This window comes from Plectropomus leopardus, chromosome 18 (genome assembly GCF_026936395.1).
Source record: "Plectropomus leopardus strain MGB_pleo_1.0 chromosome 18, ASM2693639v1, whole genome shotgun sequence".
Lineage (NCBI taxonomy): Eukaryota > Metazoa > Chordata > Actinopteri > Perciformes > Serranidae > Plectropomus > Plectropomus leopardus.
The window spans coordinates 29,324,500-29,350,456 of record NC_142193.1 but is presented as its reverse complement, the minus strand read 5'-3'; the positions used below and the strand labels follow the sequence as shown (position 1 = coordinate 29,350,456).

At 39.5% G+C, this 25,957-nt stretch overlaps 1 long non-coding RNA gene across 1 annotated transcript in view; it reads left to right on the top strand.

Moving 5' to 3' along the window:
* The window catches only part of LOC148186530 (uncharacterized), a 54,780-nt gene extending 37,164 nt beyond the window's left edge, over positions 1-17,616 (top strand). The window contains exons 2-4 of the long non-coding RNA XR_015774825.1: positions 1,651-1,737; positions 2,644-2,734; positions 16,473-17,616. This is a non-coding gene — a long non-coding RNA (uncharacterized LOC148186530). The remainder of the gene's footprint in view (positions 1-1,650; positions 1,738-2,643; positions 2,735-16,472) is intronic.
* The last annotated feature ends 8,341 nt before the right edge of the window (positions 17,617-25,957 follow it).

The window sequence follows — 25,957 nt, the reverse complement described above, 5'->3', positions numbered from 1 at the left end:
ATCTGACCATTAACTGTATTATTTCTGGCTGATTTCCATGACTAAAGGCTAAAAATAATGACAAAAGGAAGTGGTATCTTTCTGTTCTAACGTCAGTTGTCAATGTTGGGTGAAGGTCAGCTGTGACACGAGATACATGTCACGCAGTGAAGGAACCTTTTAACCTAGTTTAGTTATTATTTGCTGATCGTCCCAATCTTCATGTTTTTTGCCCGACAAAAGTGGAATTTCAAGGGACCGTGTTAAAAAAAGTAAAATGGCCAACGGAGATCCTCTGAATTACTTCATTTGTTTTTTTTGGGAGGGGGGTGTAATCTTTGTAGATATGTGTTTTTTCAGTTATTGTTTTTTAACTATTTTATTTTATTTTATTTTTATTATACGAATTAGACATCACAGGTCATACTAAGTCAGCCAGGGTGGGGAGGCGACGGTTAGACCAAAAGTTAACATTCCTGCAGGAGCATCAATACCCGCAAAATTTGTAACACACATAGGCACATATGGATGAGATTCAGCTATGTATATATAATTTATTATTGTCATCTGCACAAAACTACATACAAATTTGATCACAAGAAAAAAACAACCTTTATTTGCCTCTGAACCTCCTCCCATTGCACAACTTTTAAAGCAACCCACACTGGTGTGATTTGTATTTTTCCGTTAGTAAAACCTGTTTAAGTGGTTATTTTCTGAGCTGCAAAACTGTGCCCAGTTCATAGGGTATTTTTGTAAACTGGGTTTTTCCCTCCTTCATTCTCAAAAAATTCCAAACACACTGTTAAGAAAAAAAATCTCAGTTGAAATGAAAACTCTCAAAACACAGTTAAATCCCTATTAAGCGCTTTACGGGCTCACAGGATGGCGACATGATCTTAACCAAAAGCATACTCATAAATAATGGACATACCGAACATGACGTCACCAACTGGTTTGTGGACTGCTGTTTTAAATCCTCAAGTTTTTTGGTTTTTTTTGAGCCTGAAGTGACCATATTCGGACAAGAGATTGAAGCTGCTAGCCCGCAAATGTCAATTTCCCGCTTTAAATAGAACTTGGTTTCAGTTCCGATATTTACTTTCATGTTTGTGCAAATTTATTTTCATACTCGACTGACGTGTCCAGAGGTTAACATCTAAAATAGCCTTGATACTAATACAAAATATCTGTGGTGTGCTTTGGGGTTATGTTTTTATTTGGCTTATTGGAGGGACATTTAACTTTAAATGGGTGTGTTTTTATTCATTTTAAGTACCTTCAGAACCATAAGTGGGTTTTAAAATCGTGTTCTCTTAGAAAATCGCCTAAATCACACCATTTATCATGGCCAGAAACTGTGAAATATGGTCATGTGTGGTGGAAGAAGGGTCATGCTTTTCCCCTAGTAACTCAGGGAGACTCAGGGAAAACTATTTGTCGCTTTGGGAAGGGTCAAACCCTTCTCTGATAAATAAAGTACACTCCCTAAGTGTTTGAGTGTATACCACCACCATCAGTGGGCTCTTAAATGATGTGTGAGGGGTCTAACAAGCGGGACTAATCTGAGCCATCAAAGTTACTCACACCAGGTGAAAGCCCGTCTCTCTTTCTCTTTGTGTGTTTGTTCTCTGACCCGCTTAATGTCTGTGTTCTCTCGTTGACCTGCAGGACCACACGGATGTCAGACCACCGCGGTGATGATGTTAGACCACCAGAGATGTTGAGAACAACAAGATGACAAAGAAAAAAAAAGAGGTGAGCAGAAGAGCAGGGGAGAAGAGGAGGGAGAATCTCTGAAACTGAAAATCGACCATGCAGAAAGTGGTTACTTTGGAGTTAGAAAATGAAATCTAGATGCAGGCGCAGGGACAGACCCAAGTTTTCATGTTGTACACCACTGAACAAAGCTGCTCACTCGCCTCGTTAACCACGAAGTTGAGAAGATTACTTTTAGGTCCTGTGTGACACATACTTCACCATAAAGTTGAAGTGGTTAACCAAGCTGGCATAACAAAGGAGCTCCTGTGTTACAGGATTGGCAGCATTTTCACATTAATTTTAGTGTGTTACATTCGATCTTTTTGCACAGAGATTACAAAGTCCCTTCTTTATGCCACCTTTGTATTTTTACACAGAACCAAATAACGGCGACATCACACTGCTCCAATGTGTGATTTTTAGACATCATGCCGGCATCGCAGAAGCAAAACAGGCATGATGGGTGTGACGTTTAACCCGCAAATTCTCATCCCAAATAGAGTTCTTAATGGGCTAAAAAAATTACAACCTTAACCGAATCAACCTGTGTGAGTTGAAACCCAAACCGATCCTTTCAAAATCATCACATAAAAAAATACTGAACCAGAGCCCGACCCCCCAAAAAGCACTAGATGGCTTCTAATGCCCAGGACACACTGGCTGTGTGGTAGCTCTCCTGCCTGCAGGGTGAGAGGAACAGGGAGCTGCTCTCCGGTACTGAAATGGGAGATAATATCAATCAATCAGTCAGTCCATCAATAATATACAGTATTTAAAATATATTTTGAATTTATATAGATAATATAACAATTACATAAATTAAGCACAGAGTGCTCGCATTTTTTAATAGATATTTATTTATTCACACAATTTATGGTTTTCTTTTGTTTGTTTTTTCCACAGCCAGAGCCCTTCCCGACCCGGCCAATCAGCACACATTTTCAGCCTGAAGCCAGTCTGACTCATCTGGCCCTTCAGGACCCATCAGGCTCAGGTGAGAACTCCCACCCCAACTCAAATTTTGCTGTTTGTTCAAAGCCACTGACTTTGACATATGACACACTAGGTCACCTGCATCTGCTGTTGTCGTTCTGGTATTGTGTGTAAGTTTATGGCTGTAAAATGTGTTGTTTCCTTCCACACCTCCATTTTTACAGGAAATGCACAGTTTCTGCTCTTTAGATGCATACTTTTTTTTTTTTCAAAATAAGCTTGGTTAGGTGGCACAACATTTATCCGGGAAGCAAACAGTGGACTCCTGGGTGAAAGTCCAGGGTTTGTTAGACCAGTACACCTCCCCTCCCACCCATCCTATAAGGACTTCCCAGCTCCTCATATGATGTCGTTACCATCAGCATTTCAAACTGCCACCGTCCAGCGGCATATCATACTGCCATGACAAGTGTCATCCAGACTCATTATAAAGTGATGCCATCCAGTGGCGTATCATACTGCCATGAGAAGTGTCATACAGACTCATTATAAAGTGATGGCATTCAGTGGCTTATCATACTGCCATGACAAGTATCATCCAGACTCATAAAGGGACGCCATCCAGTGGCGTATCATACTGCCACAACAGGTTCGGCTTTCAGGCAGCATTTTCATACTGCCACAAAAGGTCCATCCTGTCACATCATCACATGACCCCGTATGCTGGCGTTTCATATCGCCACGACAGGTGGCATTTGGCCTTGGTGTCTGATGCCAAAATCACGGACGAAGTGGCGGTATTTTATGAGTTCGTGAAAAGAACGCGCTGACACGTCAACAGAACTGTCTAAACAATAACAATGGCATAACATGGCAGTAATTTACCATCCCTGTTATATGGTGGCTGATCTCGTCCTCTGCTCAGAGGATAAAGAGCGCCAGAATCTCATTGTTTTACCAATTTGCGGACATTTCCAGCAGCTGTTCTTCTTTGAGTTAGCTGCTAACTGCTATCAGACGCTTTTTAAATTTCCCGCTGATCGCACACACACATAACACGCCATGAAACGTCCCTTTTACACAGGCCTCGTTTTGCGACTGTTACTACCTCTGTTGCTGGCTCAAAGGCGAGACAACTCTGACAACTCTGGCCTGTGACAGATGGAGAAATCCCCCGTTGAGCGTCAGTGAGTCTTTTTCTTTCCCCTCACGTGGTCGTCAATCACTGCCCTGGATTCCAAAAATTCCAAAACAAAACCTCGAATATTTACATCCTGTTTTTTGTGTGTTTGTGTCGCCCTGTTGCCTGTGTGTGACATGCATCAGCCCCTTAAACACATTATTTGCATAATGTCAGAGTGTGTGTTTGAGCTTTGGATGAGTCGCGCTATGTGCATCCTTGTGATTCGATGAGTCACGGGTGAAAACCCAGAGCCCCGCCGTGGTCCCCCGACTCATACGAGGGGCCACTCTGTGGACTTCTTAAACAGGATATGGGAGAGCTGGAAACGCTCCTGTAGAATTGGACTGGTTTCTGTTTATGGTCAGCATGTGTCACTTCCTCTTCCTGAACCCAAACTGAAACTTGACTCACATGGATGAACTGGTACTGAACCCATATAGGCCAAGCTCTGTGTAGAATAAAGCTGATTATAATGCAAAAATGTCACGATAACAACTGTCACTTGTTGATTTTTTATTCCCGTAGCCAACTGATTTTGCCACGATAAAGACCTTTGAGTCCAATAAGTCCAACCAGAATTGCATTGTTGGTGCCTACACTACTGGAGAAAGGAAGTATGGTCATATTTTTCGAATTCAGGCATTGTCTTGGTACCATGTTATAGGTTTTTGTGATATCCCCTATAAAAAACAGTGGCGAACGGGATAGATGATGCTGAACGATATTCTTGAATTTGATGACTCCATTGATAACCAAATTTATTTTACATAGATGGCATGTCTTCTCAATGTCACCCGGCATCGTAGTTTGCTTTTTTTGTTTCTAGCAGGGATGCACCACCCCAGAGATTTAGCTATGCTTCCCAGCGGCACAGACGTCCTGTTTATTTTGGTAAACTGAAAACCATTTCCCTCAGTGGAAACAAAGATTCAGGCAGATATATTGGTCTCTAGTGATTGGTAACGGAAAATCAAGTCACCCTCCCCCGCACAAATCAGCCAGAGTGGACGCAATGTCAGACTGAAGATGGAAATGGAGTGTGACGAGCTGACAACTCTGGCTGATATCAAACAGCAGCTGATTTGTTATGATTGGACAATCAGTCTTTGGGGGTGGGATTTAGCTAACATTCACCTGCACCTACAGTGTATTTACGTTTAAATGTCTCAATTTTACAGAAGCATTAAAAGGTAAATCAATAATAATAATAATAATAATAACAATAATAATAATGATAATACTAATGATGATGATGATGATGATGATGATAATAATAATAATAATAATAAAAAATAATAATAATAATAATAATGAGAAGAACAATAATAATATATAATAAATAATAATAATAATAATATTTCTAAATTAATATTATAAATAATAAATATTCATGAATCAATAAATATTTTTCGAATAAATACATACATACATTTACAATAATAAATAAATAGATAAATAAATAAAATGTAAAAAAAAAAAAAGTACCCTAAGTATCTCCCTTTTAAATATGTACATGATTTATTAGTGCATTTGGAGTAGAAATCTGCCATTACAAAATTTTTTTGTTGTGTGTTTGGAACATAATTGGGTTCTGAGTGGGTTAATTCAGGGAATCTGCAAATATCTGAGTGATCGCGTTTGGTTTCCGCACAGTTTGTCTCTCTCTTGTGTACTATTCTATAAGTAGATGCCAGGTACGGAGGTGTGTGTGTGTGTGTGTGTGTGTGTGTGTGTGTGTGTGTGTGTGTGTGTGTGTGTGTGTGTGTGTGTGTGTGTGAGAGTGAGTGTGTGTGTGTGTGTGTGTGTGTGTGTGTGTGTGTGTGGTATCTGCACACTCACGGAGACAGGAAGGAAGTATGAAAGAAATAGATAACAGATTAGAAAGGATGGATAAACACCCAGATAAGACTTTATGACTCTCGGGGGGAAACGCAGGCAGAGCAGTAGACGCTGTAAAGAGCAACGACTGCTTTCAGAAATTACTTTTTTCAATCTTCATCTTCCCTGCTGCTAAATCACAAGGCTCTGCATTAATGACCTGCACATGCACAGATATTAAATTAATTATGGCAATCATGTGCCGTACCCTCCCTCTCTCTGAATCAGCCACTCCAGGCCGCAGCTGCCAGCTTCTAATGGCTTCCAGATCCACGTCTCTCCCTCCCTCCGTTCCCCTTCCTCCGTCTCTCTGTTTTTCTGTAGCGTTTTCAGATGAACGGGCCAAAGTGGAAGTGGAAATCCGCTGTACTTCAGCCAGTGAGTCAGCTAGCAAAGCGCCCGTTTGAAGGAAACCGCAACCAGGGGTTTGGAGAAGTAATGGATTTTGTTTTTCATAAATCACAGTAGAGGTTGTTGAGGGTTTTTTTTTTTATATATTTCGAACGGAAGGTCTTTGATGAGTGCATTAGTTAAATATGTGTGTTTATGCACAGGGGAAGGCATTCAGAGAAAGGCTGTTGAAGTTATTTACCTTTACTGGAAACTGAAAGAGGCTTGTGTGTAATTGCCGTGGGACAGGATTCGTGCTTTTAACTTAATACAGGCTTATTAATGTGTGTGTATATGAGTGTGTGTATGTCACTGTGTGTGTGTGGACTCACTGTGAGACAAAAAGAAAGTTATTTTAAACATTTTCCACTTTAATAATGTCCTTTTTCACTTTCAGTGATGAGGAACATGATGAGTTTTGGATTATATTTGTGTGTAATGGGGACTTTTCTGTCTGTTTATTGTAAAATCGATGAAGCTCATTACACTGGAAGCAGAGGAGAGGTAACACAGGGGCACCGGGCTGCTGTTGTTAAGAGTTCAGTGTGTTTATGACGGACAAACGCCTCCCGACACAGCTGGTGGGTCCACAAATGGAGCCTGACAGGTGACACGAAGCCGGTAAGGCCTCTATGTCACATCCAAAGTAGCCCACATGGAGCACGCACACACACACACACACACACACACACACACACACACACACACAAATACATAAAGTGTAGACTGTGTAAAAAAATGATGGGCGTTTTCTTGTTTTGAAGCCTTGATTTTGGCATTTTGGTGGTTGCCATGTTGGATTTTTGGAGCCAGAGGTGACCATATTTGGAGGAGAGGGTTGCGATGACCCTTCAGTAGGCACTTGCTTGGTTATCATGGTGAATTTCCAGTTACGGTCAACTGCGATAATGTTATGCAATTTTTTGTTAATTGAAAACGGTGCTCTGCCGTTGTTCTAATGGCCCAAAATTTTGAAGCCCCATTAACATTCCCAGCGGCATTTGATTGATCACCAGTGTTTATACCGTCCCTTCGAGGCGTTTCTCAGCAGCACTGTTTGTCAAACTTTTTGTCAAACTCTGCAAACTTTTTGTCAAACTCTGCACATTTCTCAGCGGCATTTGAGCCACTAATAATAGGTGTTTATAGTGACCCTTTGTGGCGTTTCTTAACAATGTTTGGGCCTCTGTACTCTGGGTTTTTATCCACCTTTGGCAGCATTTGTCAGCAGCATTTGAGCCATCGATCTTGTGTGTTTTTACCACCCCATTGAGGCTTTTCTCAGTGGTGTTTGAGCCCCAGATTTCAGGTGTTTTTGTTGACCCCTTAACATAAAAAGTGTTTTTTAACCACATAACCGACAGTGTGGTTGAGAAACATTAAGTTTCAATGTATCTGCTACAAAATAACGGACAAGAATACCGGAGTTGCAGAAATGTAATGTAACAATGTGAAGTTTTGTTCTGATTATTGGGTCATCAAACAGCAGGGAGTGTGTTTTCCGGAGAAATCGGACTCTCAATCAATGGGCATTTGTCTTTCAGTCCAATTTGACTTTCGGTCCAATGGGACACCTTTTGGACTTACAGGCTTCTGATTCTGTTTCCCAAACAAGTGAGTTATATCAAAATTTAGGAAAAACAACACATAATTCCCGTTCTGCGTCTATTTACGCTTTAGGTAAACTTCTTTGTCGGCTGTTTACGCTCCAGGATGTCGTTACCATTATGTCAACAAATACACGTACACGGTCCACCAGGTTCTTAAGTGGCACAATGCCCGTAGGGTTGCATGTAGATGCGCCCGGTGTCATCTGACTGTCCACCGCCGTAGAATAACAATGCCACCGAATCTGTTCTCGTCTGGAAACGTCCGGCTACATTCCAGGTGGACGCAGAAGATTTGGCGTCACGCTCGTACGCCGAAATGACAGAGCGGATGTATTTAACGAGTCCAGAATGAGAACGGGCAGAGAAAAACGAAGAGCCCTGACTCTTTCCTGGAGCCAGCGTCAAGTGGACATTTGAGGAACTGCAGTTTTTGGTTCTTGCACGTCGGCCACATTTTTCAGCTTTGCTTGACACTTAATTTCCAGCCGCATGTTTTGACTGTGTGCATGTTTTCGTTTTAACTAACCGTGTTCAGACACAACACAAACAGGCTGACCGTCCACCACAGCTGAGGGGAGCGAGAGACGCTTGTCCGCAAGAGCAAACACTGCCTTCTATCAAGAGCTCCATGACATTTTAATTGTAACAACCATCTTTTATGCAGCAGGCCTGTTTCTGCGACTGTTTTGATTGCTCACTCTTAGTCATCAACAGCAGCAGCAGCAGCAGCAGCAGCAGCAGCAGCAGCAGCAGCAGCGAGGCCTCATGTGCCACATACCACCGCAGCCACGCCGGCACAAAGAGCCCAGTAAGACTGAGGCCCATCAATCAAGTGAGGTCACTGCGGTCCAGCTGAGAGGAGAGTGGGCCGGCCGGCCTTTTGTTACACGTTGTTGTGTTGCGGCCGGTGACATCACCCTGTGTGGAGTCTGTCATTAAAGAGTGATAAATATCCTGTGTGTGTGTGTAGCGGCGAACAGCAGAGAGGCAGGCTCGACCCCTGGAGCTAAACGTCCCCTAATAGAAGGTTTAACAGGGGTTATTGTGCGGCGTGCAGGGGGCCCGCTGGGGAGAGTCCCTAACCGCAAAATGATGTTGAGGATCAGCGAGTGGAACAGAAGGACCAATGAGTGGTCACACAAAAGAGCTGACACCAAAATAGGAGAAGAAAGTAGAGCAATAAAATCTGCGGTTTTCTCCATGAGAATTTAAGCACTTTCCATTATGGAGTGCACCCAAAACTGCTGTAAAAGCTCCTATATTTGAGCACTGTCATCACTTTACAAGCATTCGTCAGCATTGTTATTATCACACAAGATGGAGTTAGCAAGGAATAAATTCTCAGCTTGGTAGCAGATCTGCACTGACTCATCTCGCCCACTGTATTCGACCTGATCACCAGGGGCGTATCTAGCATTTGAGGACGGTGGGCTTAGCTCAGACCTAAGACGGTGGGGGGGTTCTTTTTTGATAAACAAGCTTGATTTTGATGCTTTTTTATGCACTCTGGCACCTTACTGACCTTGAAAAAGTTTTTTTTAAACTTCAGTTATGAACTGTGATGTTAAAAATATTAGTACTGAATAGAAACAGATTACTTTACAAGTGCTATAATTAAAAATGTATTGACGAAAGTTGGAAAAATATGTATTTTTGTTAAAGGTGTCAACAATCAAACAATCAAACTAAGCGCATTTAGTCAAGTATGAGTATGTGGACATTTTTAGATTAAGGTCTTTTTATCATTATTAGGGACTGTTTGTTATTTATGAAAGGGGAGGTGGTGGTGCAAAAAGAGGGAGGCAAATGAAATATTTTTAAGCATTGGGGAGACTTTTTTTATTTTGGCTTAGGAAAGGGGAATACAACTTTAATTATTTTATATTTATTTTACAGCAGGTTTGGAAGGCATGTTTTCTTTAAAAAAAAACCAAAACTTTTAAAATTTTGGCAAATTTTTTTTCCATTAAGATTTTTCAATGCTTTTTTAAAAATTTTTGGTGATATTTTTTATAAAACAACTTTCTGATTATTTTTCTTCAAAAACTTTTATTTAAAAAATATTTTTTAAAAAATTAAAAATTATTTAAAAAATGTTGATTTTTTTTGTCTAAAAATTTTTGCCAATTTTTTTTCTTTAGAAATTATTTTAGTTTTTTTTTCCCTTTAAAACTTGATGATTGGATTTTTGCTTTAAAACATTTGGTAATTTATTTTATGTTATTTTTTGTGATTATTCAAAAATAGTTGGCAATATTTTTTTTCTTCAACAATTTTTGGTGACAGTTTTTCCTCTTTTTAAAAAAAAATCCTTTTTTTTCTTTTAAAAGTTTAGTGAATTTGATAGTTAGATCCAGCGCTATAATAATACATTTGGGGATAAAGCTTTGGACGCCCTGGCTGAAGGACGCCACTGTTGATCACAGAAGCCGTTAAACAAACTCACAAGAACAAACCTGACAAACTGATCTGAGCCAGCAGCGATTCAAGTCATTGCATGTCTTGTTTTTTTTAAAACTTGTTAGTCGCTCAGGTTTCAAAGTGAAATATGGGACACAAAGAGAGCTTATGATGATGGTGACAGCCGCACAGACAGCTGGCAGTAACGCTCAATCTGAGGCGCTTGTCAAGAGAGCTCATTGAAAGCATGACGGGGCAATCTGCCGTGGAGGTATTCAAGCTTGCGGTGCCAAAAAGGGGGGAGCGCCGGTATAGAAAAGAAAAAGTGATGACTCACCAAACTTCCCAAAATCCCCCTCCCTCCCTCTCCCGGGTTTACGGGAAATGGAATGCTGTTTTTTTTTTCTCTCTCCAGTCTCAGACGTTCGTCTTCTTGACAGGCTGCAGGGTCAGGCCCCGGGTTAATGTTTGTCTGTGGGATTGTTTCATCCCGCTCCGTGGGGGCCAACGGCTCTAATTATGCGAGGCGGACATTTGAAAGTTTGTTTGGAGCATGACATGAATAGCCGGTGAAACAGAAAAGCCTTTGTTCCACATCGTAACCAGTGATTTATACTGCTGGAGTTCCCAACTGCCAGATTAATTCACTGTTAATCTAAAAAGGATTAGGAGATCAATTCAAATGAGCTGCTTAGTTTTATGTTTCCTAATGAGATTTTAATAGACCGCAGTGATTTTAGGCACTTGAAGAACTCCATTAGCTGTTCTCTTTGGCCTGTGCACCGTTTAAAGACTTTCCCCGATGCCTCGGGGCACAAACACGCCATTTACAAAGTAGTTACACAGTGTTTTTACGGCTTTTAACCTACATGGCACCGGTGTGTATGCAGTGGTGGATTAAGTATTCTTGGCTTAACTAAAGTACTAATACTGTGAAAATACTCCACTTTGAGTTAAAGTCCTGCATTCAAAACAGTACGTAAGTAAAAGTATCAGTAAATGTCCGGTACTTCAAAATATAAAAGTACTCAGTAATGGCCTTCTTGATCGTCCTCTGACCGTCCACTGACTCTCAATGACCTTTGACCCTTTTTTGGTGGATGCTGGAGTTCACAGACAGCTGTTGTTGTCTGTTGCTGGAGATCATTCAGTGTCTTGTCAAAGGTCGTTGCTGTTTACCTGATGTTTTTGGGGGATTTTTTTTCCCTGCCAGCTGTTTCATATGATGTCGTGATGATGTCATACCCCACCCCGCTCTGCTCCGAGGGAGAGATGCAGTTTTAGACTTTGGTACAACCTAGATTTATTAGTCATTTATTACATTAAAATTTGTCCCTGAAACTTTTTAAAAACTATGGCCCTCAAGACACCATACACAGTAGGCATATAAAAAAATAGAAATATACATTTGTAATAAAAAAAACACTTTTTTATTTAGAAACTTACGATACACATTAATCATTTATGAAAACTCCACTTAAAAAAACAACTTGTGGTGCAATATGCTCAACTTAACCAACCTGTTACAAACTCTGTAGTGCAATAACATTTGCATTTTTCTTTCTTAAATATATATATATGGGAATCAGTGCTGAAAGAATTACTCAGATGTGTTACTGAAGTAGAAAATAGCGATACCACAGCAGAGAAATACTTTGTTACATGCAAAAGTTCTGCATCTTTAGATAAAGTACAGAAGTATTATCATCACAATATATTTTAGTACTAAATGTAAAAGTTCTCATTTTGCAGAATAACCCATTTTTCGAAAAAAATGTCTAATGTGTACATCACATTAACATTTCATATAATATCATACATATACTGTTATGTTAGTTTATTTGCTGTTGGGTAGCTTGTGAATTTCTCAGATAAATGTGGTGCAGAAAGCACAATATTTCCACAGTACAGTACACAAGTACCTCACATACTGTACTTGCATGTATTTAGTTACTTTGCATGATGAACGGGAATATTATGGCTTCTGAAGTTTCTTTCCTCACAAACTGAAATATATTGTTGACTCTTATATTGAACTTTTGAACTTCACCATATTTCTTATGTTAAAAGCACCTTGAAAATGAATCAGTGAAGACAATAAAGTCATCCTACGTATGGCGTAACTGTGAGCGGGGAGTGAGATCATCCGGCTCTCTGCTGCAGGCGCTGCGCTGAGAGGAATTCAGCCTGACCCTGAAACGGGGGTTAAAAGGTCGTGGGAGTTATCGCTTCAACGAGGCTCTAATCCTCCATGACAACTCCCTTTTCAAACACCTTTCAAACCTTTATTCAGTCTCCTGTAATTATCTCCCAAACCACAGGTGCTATCACCTCGTCATTGTGCGTGTTTCTCTTTGTAGCGGCGACATGCCTTTAACTGTGTGTGTGTTGACCTTGATAGCCATCGCAGCTTCAAAGCGCTCTGACTTTGTGCTCAGAGTCCGACTCAGCTTCTCAATCACCGACTGGGCTTTAAACAGAGATCAGAGACATGGCGGTTTACACCGGATGATGGATCCTGCAGAAATGAGACAACCTGTGGGGTCAGCAGCTTTCACTCTCTCAGGTCATCAGCCGGCTGCGTGTCACGGCGTGTCAGTCAGCGGGGCGGCCTCTCCGTCGCTAGTGTGTGTGTCTGTGTGTGTGTGTGCTGAGGGGACCGTTAGTTCACCTGTGTCCAGATCAGTCACTATAGGTGGTTGTCTGAATGGATCAGTCTCAGTCCGACAGTCCACTCTGGCTTTGTGCTGACACTGCGGAAGACAGATGGGTGGTGAGCAACAAGTGGGCAGCCAGGACTAATACGTGCATGCAGATAAAACCAGTGCCAGAGAAAATGTTGGAATTGCAGGTTTCTGCAAGCCATGAAAAATCCCATTTGTGCATTATTGTGTAGAAGTAGGTAGAAGGTAGATGTACTGGTCATTTTGTTAAAAAAAATAAATAAAATTTGTCATTGATCCTGCTGCATCTTTGGAGTTAAAGGATGAGTTAAAATCAGCAGCTTCTATGAAGATTCTTTTCAGTTGCTTCGGCATGTTGCTGCTGATGGCAAAAATCAATTCCTGCAGGGCATTTTTTGAATTTGCATCGGAGTCTTGTGTCCTTATGGCTCCCAACAAGGTCCGACCATCCAGTGCAACAGCCTGATCCGGGATGTTAGGGATTAACCATGTCTCTGAAGATGATTCCCCGCTACTGAGTGAGTCTCAAAAGCATCCTATCCACTTTATTCTCTTGTGAGCAGACATTAGTCAGAAGACGGCTTGGTAGAGAAACAGCTCTTGGTCCAAGTCGGGCCTGCCTCACCCTGATGCCGGCTCTCCTCCCTCTCTTCGTCTGGCGCCTTCGGTTTTGTTTCCCCTCTGGTCTCACCGGCTGCTCTGGCTATGCTGTTGGGGATCCTCGGACAGTCTACTGCATTCAGTCCAAACCCCACACAACTTTTCCTGATGTTGATAAGCGCTTTTCTATCATAGGAACGTCTTACTTTAGCATGAGGGACCAATGTGTCGAAAAATATAGCAAAACATTGCAAAAAAGTAGCAAGGATTTGAGGAGCTGCATGTACATGTACATGCAGCTCCTCCGCTGCCGTCGTATTATGTAGCGGATATGTTGACAGTTAATGTTTCAGAAGCGTTTTGGATAATGTGTAATTCAGTTTAGGCACAAAAACTGTTTTTGTAGTTTGCAGAAACTTACATTGCTGATTGAGCTCTATATAATAATAGTATTAATAATGTTATTTCCTCCACGTGCAATTGGTGTACATATATATATATATATATATATATATATATATTTTTTTTTTTTCTCTAGACCATCTTTTGAGTTGGCACCTTGTAATTTTACACTACTATTTTTGCACCTTGTTTTTTTATTATACTTGGCACCTTGTTTTTTATAATCTAACATTTTAAATATTTTTATAATTGTTATTATTTGTTTACTATTGTATTGTTCTTTCGCTGCTCATACTGTACGTCATAGCTGCTGTAAAAATGTGAATTTTCCCACTGTGGGACAAATAAAGGATTATCTTATCTTATCTTATGAATAATATAAACATATAGATGAAATTTGCAAAAAGCAGCTCTTGTAAATTAAAAAGGAAAATTGAAATGAAATATTGCAAAGCAATATATTGGATATTTCATTTGGCCTAAATCGTGTGAACACAGTCAGAAAATAGAAAATGCAAATGCACTCAGTTTATTTTTTTCTGCAAGATTATATTTTGCAATATAGTTAATATATATGCAGGGCTAAATACATCTTCCATTTTCACCGTAACTTTGTCCATAATTGGAAAATTGAATTTTAATTTGATCTGCTGTGCATTACGTGCAGGCGGTAAAATTAAACTGAAATTCAGTTTAGCAGGGATCATTTATGCAAATTCCTCCACTGTGTTTGCATGAAGTGAAGTGTTTGCACTGTGCGTTTGAGCCTAATTTGTTGCCTGACTGGATGCGCTCTGATGTGAATGAGGAAGGACAAAGATGGGAGGGAGAGGAGCCTCCCCCAGCCTCCCGTCTCTCGGCAGTGACGAGGTTAACGGTGGAGTTACAGTCAGAGCAGATGCGGGCGTGTTGATTGCGGTGGACAGGTCCAGTAAACATCGCCTCTGTGCTGCTGAGTCAGGTGGAGTGTCACTCTGGGTGAAGGGCCGCGGCTTCACTCAGGCCACACTTGTTGACAACCCGCTCTCTGCCCTCAGAGCCCGGCCGTGTAATTTAGTGCTGTTAGGGAAGGGCATCAATTAAAGGAAGCTGGCCGCAGAAGGCTGAGCGAGGGACTGAGGATTGTTTGGGTGTGTTTGCTAAAGAGTGTGCGGACCGAGAGAATAGGGAAGTTGTGCAAGGTTGAAGGTGTGGTTGACTTTTTTTGGCATGTGTTGACAATTCATTAGAATCTGCTCTCACACCCAGCAAACGGTCAAGAAAGGCGGCTCCTCAGATCAGTGAGTCTAATCTGATAAACAGTAGCTTCACATTTTTCACGTGGATCTGAGTACAACATTCACTTTTGCTGTGTGTACACTAGAAGAGCTATAGGTGACTGTAACTATTCATGATGTCTACCTCACTTAGAGTGATTTATATTTGTTCATAGGCATGCAGAGCCATTGTGAGCATTTATACTTGTGCGGTGGTGTGTCTATAGATCCATTTACAGCTTACGTCATCAAAAACAAGAGCACATTTTGGCATCTGAAGTGCCGTTGTTCACCAGCCATCCAAACCCATAAACTGTTTATACTGACTGTTACCTCAAAATGTAACTTTTCAGTCTTGATCGCCTGGTGTCTGTCTGCAGTACAGGTCATAAAGCTCGCCCCTCCATGTTAGTTAATGGGACATAGAGAAAACTAAAAACTCAAAGTACACGCCAAATCATTTTTGGCAAAGATAGTTTCTGCCACTGAAGGTATTTCTCATCACCCTGACGTTTGTTCAAGTGTTTGTTTTCATGATAAATTCGGTTTTAATGAGTTACTCAATTACACAAAAAGGGGATGTTCCACCATGATTGACAGCTGTGAAAGCCAATCCGTGTGCTTGCATTCAATGGAGCGACTTGCGATTGGTTGGACGGGTGTTTTGGGGAGAACTAACCACCGCGGATATCGCTACTGTGCAGCATCGGGCTCCAAATGGCTTCACTAGCGCAAGATGCCAGCGCCCAACTTAGGATATTTCAGCTTTACTTAAGCATAGCGGGGGTAAGTGGGGGCGGATCGTCCATCTTAATATGAAAGGCAGTTACCCCTGAAGGATATCTTAAAACATAGCAGTGATATCTTCGGATATCAGTAGTTTAAAATTGTTACTAAAGGTAAATGATAGCTACCTGGTACAATATATATAATTATTTACTTTCATAACTGGCACCGTTTCGAAGCTTTCCGTCATTTCTGCTGCACTGAAACATCAGGCAAACATCACAGCTCATCAAAATTTTCCAATTTCCCACTCATAATTACGACTTTAACAACCTGGCTCATGTGCTCGTAACTAAATAGGATATTTTCAAGGCGGACATGAAGGCAGCATAATCCCATCCAGCTAGCAGGGAACGTTTCCACAACTTTGACGCTCTTTACCTACATGTTGCAACAATGTTTTAAAGAAAACATTTTAAGGATGTTAATCAATAATAATAATAATAATAATAATAATAATGTTAATAATGTTACATGTGAACAAAGGAAGAATGTTTTTAAAGCAATTCAGAAAATGCTGTTGAGGCTTGAGATTACAGACCATTTTTGATTAAGATGTAATTTAATGTGATATTTTACCAAAAAAATAACATTTTTTTTATGTTTATAGAGAGTGTTACCCTAACTTTAAGAAGAACGTTCTGGGAACATAAAGAAGATGTTACTAAAACATTCAGTGGTTGCCTTTTCAAAACCAAAAACTGCTAGCTGGGACTACATGAACTCCACTTCTTCTCTGCAGTATTAACGCTGATGGCTCACTTTACTGGGATAACAGGCCTTCCAGCAGGCCCAGTCTTGTTAACCACACACCCTGACCCAGTCAGTCCTGCCAGCCAGCAGCAGCATGAAGACGCCATCATGTCCTGTTCCACATGCAGCACCCCTGTAGGACACGATATTCTAGAAAAAGGGTGTGTGGAGTTCATCTGAAAAGGCAAACAGGGTGGAGGAAAAATACACCTGACTTTTGACGACGAGGTGGAGCGCATACTGCACGCTCCGTTATTGTTCCAGCCAGCTAACCGTGGGTGTATGAAGTGTGTTTGCCGGTTTGTGAACATGTGCAGGGAGGAGCAGGATTAGGCATTGTGCCTCCAACCTGTTATTAGTTCTGCACGATAATTATTACATTCATGGCCACTAAATAACACTGTATTCAAACACCTTTAAGCTGCGCTTGAAGAGGTGATATTTGCAGATATTATATAGTACTTGCAAGTGATGACAGCGATGAAGTGCTCCTGTTATAAGGCAATAAAATAAACAAACATGAATTACTCAAAGTGCTTGTACAGTGTAAACAAGTGGAGCATAAAAGTGAGCAAACAGCAGTTCTTTCACAGTGAAAAACTCAACCTGGTAATGCCACGTTAGTTTTATTTATTTCCTTTCCAAATCAAGGGCATAGCTTTAAACACTTCCATATTTTAATCATAACATTTTTAATATTTAGCACTTTTATCAGGTCTTTTACTTGCTTGTTTTTGGTTTAAATTGTCTTCTTTTTTGCTAATTTTTAGGTAATTTTCTTGTATTTGTTTTACTAATTTGTTGTTTTGCTGTGAAAATTATTAATATTTTTTTTTACAGCTCTTTGGAAATGGCCTCAAAGTGCTTGTACACTTTCCGAATCAAAAACGTATAATTTATGTTATACCTTTTTTTTCAGGTCATTTACGTGTTTGTTTTTGGTTTTTATTTTCCTTTTTTCTTGCTAATTTTCATGTAATTTTCTTACTTTTTTATTTATTTCTAAACCGTTTATGTGCTTTGAATAATATTAATAAATTTAAATAATATTATGAAAACTTCATACCAAATTATTTTCAGTACCCTTTATAGCAGGTTGACATTTTTTTGCTTGTAGTGAAATATTTTGAGAACTTTTATGTGGATTGGCACAAAATTTGGTGCGGACATTCATGGTTCCCAGAGGATAAATCCCACTGACTTTTGCGACTCCCCTGAGTTTATTTCTGGTGCCCGTCCCGTGATCACTGTATAGGCAACATGGGGACCTTTGCGGGTGAGAAATGTGCAGCGCTCCACACTCACCTATTATAAGTGCACCAGTAGCGCACTCATAATGGTTGTGCACTGCATTTTGCCATACTTCTCACTGCAAATGCACTCATGCATTTAAAGTAGCAAGTCTAAGTATAAAAGTACTTGAAATAGCTCCAGCCCCACTGTGTTTTATGCAGTAAATGTGTACCAGAATTATTAGTAATCGTCATAGCAATCAACCTTGATTTTTTTTGTTTTGAAAAAAGTAAGTACAGTGCATTTTATTTCAGTAGCCAGTCCATCTCATCATACTGCAGTCATATTGTGTATCGTGTGCAGCTGGCACAGCGCTGTTTGCTTCTGGGCAGGTCGACCCTCTGTGCATGCTGTCAGCGAGACATCCAAGTAGCTGCATCCTCCAGAGTCCCAATGTCTCATAGAATACGCTTCAATATTTCTATTTTTAGATGCACAAGTGCCATGTCAAAAAACTGTGCCAAAGACAACAAAATGCAAGCCACACTACTGCTGCCTGTTTGGTATTAAACCGACAAACAATGAAAGTCTCACGTTGCCCAGGGGAATAGTGCACCTGATACACTCAAGGGGATTGGCCCTAATCACAAGGACACATGGAGGGACTCTCCCTGAGAAGAGGCACTTGTTACCAGACCACTGTGACTCACTCGCGCTGGCCATGTGCTGCCTGTTTGTGAGGGAGGGAGGGAGAGAGGGTGAGGTATCGAAACAGAAAGCGAGACACACACAGAGAGGCTGAGATGGGGACTTATCAAAAACACAAACAAGGAGAAAAGCAAAAGTTAAAGCAAACAGAGCACACCTGTTTTCATTGTTCGCGCACCTTTACCAATACATTTCCAGGACATTCATGGAAACGACTGTCGATACTCCTTATTGGTTCTTTCACATTATTATTTCATTACTTTTATTAATATTTAAATATAACTTAGGGACTGTTTGTTGAATGGGGTGATGCAAAAAAGGGGAGGCAGGTTAAATAATTGTTTAATTACTGGGGAGGGACTTATGATTTTTTTATTTTTGCTTTAGGTGAGAGAATACAATTTTAAACTTTTTTAATGCCTTTTTTTTAAAGGGAGGCTTTTTTTTCTTTAGTATTTTTGGGCAGTTTTCAAAGAAAAAAAATCTTTTTTTTAAAAAAGATTTTTTTGGTGATTTTTAAAGAAAACATATCTGCATTTTTAAAAATATTTTTTTCCCATTAAAAAAAATTGGCTTTTTTTCTTTTCCAAACCTGGAAGCACGTGGATTTTGAAGGCATTTTTTCCTTTAAAAATCACCAAAAATGAAACCATGTATCACAGTCAGACACTGTAAAAACATCATGTGATACTGTACAGGATCGTGAAACAAAATTCCCTGACTTTTCCAAAACTTTCATGGTATATTTAGTTTTCCAGGCCTGGAAATTGCTCTTGCAAATTCCTTCTTTTCTAGGGTTTTCATGACCATACGAACCCTGTGTTTTGCAGATGACAGAGATATGTTAGGGGAGCGTGTTGCCACAGCCGATCCCTCCTCCTCCTCCTCCTCCTCCTCCTCCTCCTCCTCCTCCTCCTCAGCCCCTGGTTTGATGTTACATCGGGTCAAGCCTGAAAGAACAGAGCCGTGTTTGCACTTTCTGCTGTAGCCATGAGTCACGTTAAAATTTAGATCAATAAATATGAGGGTCATTAAATGTCTGTTACACAACATGAGTAAAACTTAGCTGTTTTTAAGTGGCACACAGACACAACAATCACTGAGTCACCAGAGAGGAGCTGAGCTGTACGTTCGCTCTCGTGTTGGATAAATGTGTTCGACACATGCTACAATTCAGCTGAGATTTCAGAACTGGTTTTAACCCTTTGAAACCTAAATTTACATCAGTTTTCTTGTGCTGCGTTCAGATGCCTTCCACAAGGTGTTTGGACCTCTGAAACCGGAGCATGTTGATTTGGTTTTTAAAAAAAATAAACATGGGAGGAGGGAAAGTAATGAATAACTTAACAAGAAATGTCCACAAATTTCCAGACTGCAGATCAGCTTCGTTTTCCAGGCTCAGATCCTGAGCACCATCTTTGACTCCAAAAGATGTATTTCATTTTATTTTAAAATAATTTTTAAGACTAATTAATTTACCTTGTACTTTGTACCTTGTAAAAAAGATAGGGCAAAAAAAAAAATCCAAAATTTGAAAAAAAAATTGAGTCAGAAAGAGAGGGAAAAATAATAATAACAATTTAAAAAAAAGGAAAATCTTCCAGAAAACTATATTTCTAATAATTATTTTTATAAATATTACCTATTTATCTATGCATTTATTTATTATTTATATGTATATTATTTATTTATTTTTATTATTATTATTTGTTTTTCACCTTTTTTTTCAAACGTTTTGCCTTGTCTTTTTTTTGCAAAATTTTAGGTCATTTTCTTGTAACTTGGAACTTTTCTCATTGTTTGTGAAAGACCTCAAGCCATTTCGCTCAGGTCTCAAAGGGTTATTCTGTTTGTACAGGCCCATGATATGTTAAAAAAAAAAAATCACTATCTCCTATCGAGGGAGACAAAAAATTGGATGAAGTAAAACGTGATAAGAAAATTACTTAAAAATTAGTTGTTTTTTTAAGTAAGGTTTATGAGAAAATTTATATATATATATATGTGTGTGTGTATGTGTGTTTCAACAAGACGTATATTTAATAGACATAAAATTTTCATTTTTTGAGGCAATTTATCTTTTTTTTTGCTTATTTTGAGGTAATTTTCTTGTGACTTTTTTTACTAATTATTTTGCCTTTTTTAACTGAGATGCTTGTTGTATTCTGTTTTTGAAAGAAATCAAACCCATTTGCTCAGGTTTTAAAGGGTTAAAGGCAGACGCTCGCTCTTTGGGTCAACAACCTGTCTGTATTCGCATGTGTTTCAAAGTGAACACTCCCTGCCAGGTGATTATTATTGACTACCTGCCTTTAAACACATAAATCTGTGTGAGTGTGAGGGAGGAGACAGCTGATAAGGCAGGGAGCCGTAAATCTCTGTTTCACATGCCCTGACAGAGCGCACCGGTACGGGTGACCTCATGTCTGGAAAGGGGCTTTCTGATCACAGTCCTGAGTGTTTTTTACCGCCCTCTTTTTTTTTGTGGCCTGTCCATCTCTGTTCACTGGTTTCGTTGTTTTCCTTTCCCTGTGACACCTGGGAAAGCTGTAGGGGAAAATAAACCGCTGCCAGCTTTCCACCACATTCCTGCTCCGAATGCCTGGGCACAGCCGCACATCGCTGGCATTCTTTCATTTAAAGGTGCAGCGTTTCTTTGTCTCCACACACCAAGTTGTTCATTCACATGTGGGAGTGTGTGGATTATTTTCTCACAGTTTGTTGGTGAATTTAGTGGTTGAACTTTAACCTGAAAATGAGGGCGTGAGGGACAAAAGTAAAGATCTTTATGCGGGTACCAAAAGAGTTCTCGTTCCAGTTCTTCAAATAACCACAGTTTTGTCGGTTGACCTACATGTCTGAAGATGACGACAACAGCATGTCAATTTTGGCTTATTACGTGCAATGTGTCTTTTCGAAATACACTTCAGTTTTCACAGGAAATGTAGTTTCTACACGCTGGATGCATTCAATGTTTTTCAGGATAAACTTACATCATAGCTAAAACTTTTCATTTTTAAGTTTAGTTCTTTTGGGTAAGGCGAGAAAACTCCAGGTCTAAGCAACAAAAGCATGTGATTAGGTTTAGGAAAATAAACATGGTCTGGCTTAAAATTCACACAAGAAATGAACAACTGGCTCTCGGGTGAAAGTCCAGAGTTTGTTTGACCCTCCTGCCCTCCCTATACAGGCTTTCTTGCTCTTTATATCACGATAGTTGAGTAACAAAGCCAGAGTAACAAACTGCCACCACTCAGGTGTCTCTTTGCCTCCGTGTCTGAGGCCGACGTCCACTGACGAAGCTGCAGTATTTTACGAGTTGGGTTGTTGCCACCTCTAAAGCTGACGTACGCTGTGCGTATAACACTGAGCTGGGAGCGAAACTGGCTGGAGCTGTTGGTCCACCACTTTCTCTTAAAGAGATAGTTCCCCCAAAAATGAAAATTCAGTCACTATCTACTCACCCTTGTGCCGATGGAAAGTCAGGTGAAGTTTAATAGTCCACAAAACACATTCATCTCCCAAACAACTGAATCAAATGGTGACCAGGATTCAAACATTTAAAAATACATAATAAAACTACAAAATGTCTCCGTACTGCTCGACCAAAGTAATCAAAGTGTCCTGAAGCCCCAACGTGCCAAGTTGTTTTGAAAAACGTCACTGTCCTCTGTCGCAGTATGTGCATGCTGGTGTTTACATGCTATATACATATACATACACATTTTAATTTATTTATTTTTTAAAATGTATTAATTAATTTATTTTTCTTATCTTTGTTTTTCTTTTTTTTTGCCAAATTTTAGGTAATTTTTTGTAACTTCTTCCCATGTTTTTGAACATTCAAATTTGCTCAGGGTTCAGAGATTTAAATACTTGTGAAAGGCACCTCAAAGTAATTTTTTTTAGAAGATAATGATCATTTTAAAAAAGAGGCAAAAATGTCCAGAAAATTTAATTCATAAATTTTATTATTATGATATTAACAAATTTGTTTGTTATTATTATTAGTTTTTAAATTTTTATCTTCTTTTTTTAATATATATTTGTTCTCCTTTTTTAATAATTTCAGGTAATTTTTTTAAAACTTGTAACTTCTCGCTACTTTTTAAAATTGCTCAGGTTTTAAGGTTTCTAATCTGTTTGTAAAGGCCCACAAAATAAGACAAAAAAATCACCATCTCCAGTCTTATTAGGTCAGTTGTTTGCTCGTCTTTGCTTCAGGACGGGGTCTCAAGTTGAGTAACCCCGGACTGGATAAAGACACCTGGGAGGAAGTGAGGTTCATGACTTGTGGGGGGCTCAGCGGGGAAGTTAGTCACTCGCTGAGGGATAGGTCAGGGCTGACTAATGCTCGAGTGGCAGGAGGTGTGGTGCAGGGGCTCTGGCGAGGCAAGGCTCGAGCGGAGGCTGACTATTTTTGGCCGGCTCCTCTTCCTCCACGCTAATTCCTCTTTTCACCCGTTCTCTCTTTCCTTATTCCCCAGATGTGTTTCCTTCCTGAAAGTCAAAAGGCTTTACTTCTCCTCTTTTCCAACCCCTCACTGACGCACTTGCATCCCTCTGGGGGGAACTGGAAGGGTGGAGGTGGGAGGGCCAGCAGCTAAGATTGAGTAATTATTCCTTTTTTTGAAGCTTGCGGTTTTCATGTTTGGAAAAAAAAAAAAAAAAATGGGGATGGTTCCTTCTTTTTGAATTCTTTGAGTGCAAAGAGCAAACTGTCTGCTGCGTTCTGCACTGCGAGGTCACATAGTTTGTGAGATTAGTCTTCGATAGTTGACAGAAAATGTTGCAATTTGCGTCTGTAAAGTAAAGGCCTTCTCCATTCAAAATTTCAGTTACTGTTACATCATTTGGATGTTTGACCTTGTTTGCAGGATGATTTGTGTGCAGTTTGACATCAGGAGTTTTCTCATTCATCTGCTGAAGGAGGAGAGTTTCTCTCAGTTCAGTTTAACCCTTTGAAACCTAGATCAGCATCAGTTTTCTTATGTTGTGTTCAGACGCATTTCACAAGCTTTAAAACCTTTGAAACCTTTGCAATTTTATTTTTTAAAGAGAGAGATATACATTTTTGAAATGTATTTTTAGGGGAAAATGCCAAGATAACTATTTAAGTTATTTATAAATATATATTTAGAATGTAGAGAATTACATATGTTACAGAAATATGTAAATGTGAGCATATTTTGGCACTTTCTTTGGTTAGTTCCTTGATTAAAATTTTTGAAACATTCTTTTTTATTATTTTTGCTGATTTTTAGGTCTCTACTGTTTTATATACATTTTTGCCTCTTTTTTAAGTTTTTTTTTAATGTTGTCCTTTTTAGTTCATTTTCAGGTCATTTTTTTGTACTTAATAAACATTTCTTGCTAGTTTCTTGTCATTGCCTTCTCACATGCTTTTGAAGGAAATCATGCCAATTTTTCAGGTTTGAAAGGGTTAAACACATGTTTGTATGAGCTTGATTTTGTGTCATCACAACTTTTAAAAATCCCTCAAGTTTTGGCGTTATTTATAAAAAACTAAAAAGGAATTACAAAAACACAAAATCAAAGTTTGGGATTGGGGCATGAATAGAGGGGAGCGGGTAAACATGCACATTCCTCTGGCCTGAGAGCCGTGTAGACAAACAGGAACTCCAGCCGCACAAATATGGTGAAGCCAGATCTGAGGCGGCGCTGCGACCAGACTGGTTTCAGATGGAAGGAACCAGAAGCGTCTTTCATCTTGTGCAGGTGTTCAGTGAGCACACAGTGGACTTGGTACACTGGCTGGGTTTGCCAGAGTAAACAGGAAGCGGTGGGCAGTGCGTATCGCTGTGATTGGTCACCTCAGTTTGATTTGTGACAGAAAAAAAACGCAGGAAGGAGGACGTGTGCTCAGGGAGCAGTGCAGATTACCGAGGAAAGGGAGGATGTGTGTGACATCATGTTGGTACTATGAGAGCAAGGCTTTTGACAGAAACTTGCTAAAGTGTTTTTTTCTAAGCTGGAAATCACAAACCTGCGTGACCTTGTCAGGACATTTCCACTCTGATGGCCTCTTTATTTATTTATTTATTTTTCCTTTAAACACTACAAACATCAGTATTAAAACTTTGACATCACTGACTTGCTCCAAAGTACAACAAAAGAAGAATATAGTATGAATACAAATAAATAAGATAAAACTATAACACAATCAAAACAATAGACCGTGCACACTGAAGAAGACACCTACATACATAAACATGTACAAATATAGTAAAAAAAAAAGGTAAGTAAATGAGAAAAAATATGACCATGTAATAATTATAATAATAATAATTGTGATGATGATGCTAATAATATAATAATAATAATAATAATAATAATAATAATAATAATAATAATAATAATAATAATAATAATAATAGTGATGATGATTATAATGATAATAACAATAATAATAATAGTAATAATAATTGCTCAGGGGTTTGACAAAAGAAGAATACAGTATAAATACAATTGAATAAGTTGAAACTTTAACACAATCCAAACAATAGACAGCACATAATAAAGAAAACACCCACATACTTAATTGTGTAAAAATATAATAATAGGAATAATAATAATAATAATAATAATGATAGGTTCTCTTTAGGTCCTTTCATAATACTCAGGACACTGTCATTATCACAAGACAAAAAACTGTGTAACATACTGTAAATCCAAAAAAAGGTCACATATGGCTGATAAATGATTGGTTTATATTGCCTCTGATGTTTAAAAACTCACTTTTTGGAAACTCAGATGACAGGACTCATCAGACAGACTCTCCACCTGTGGTGAGGAGTGTGAACTTTGGGGCTCCAGTTGTGCATCAAGCTGTTTTCTGAAGCTATTTGTCGACTAGAGCCATCCAGTGGTGCTTTAGGGAACTTTGAATCCAGCAGAGAGAAAACAAACAGAGGCCTCCAGCAGAGAAACTGGCCACCGTTCATTGTTTGGATTGTCTTCGTTAAATAAACCTGGACGGCAGCCTGGAGCTACTGTTCTTTCTTTCTGCTGAGGGGAGAAGGTGGCAGATGTTTTTTTAGGAAATAATCCAGTTGTTAAGCAAAATACAAAACATGTTTCTCTCTTTTCCAAGTGTTTCTTCACACTAGTTTTGAGATATTTCCACCAGGTCTTATCAAGCAGAAACTGGCCGCTCGCTCTGCTTGTTGCTGATGTTTTGGGGTCATTTTTAAGACTCCGCGGTAACAATCACTGGAGGCAATATGTTTTTGGGTTGTCTGTCCGTCACTTTCTCAGGAACACGATGTCCCTGAAACGCCTGGAGGCAGTTTTTTGTCAGATTTGGCACAACCTTCCACTTTAAGTTAAGGATGAACTGCTTAGAGTTTGGTGGTCATAGGTCAAAGGTCAAGGTCATTG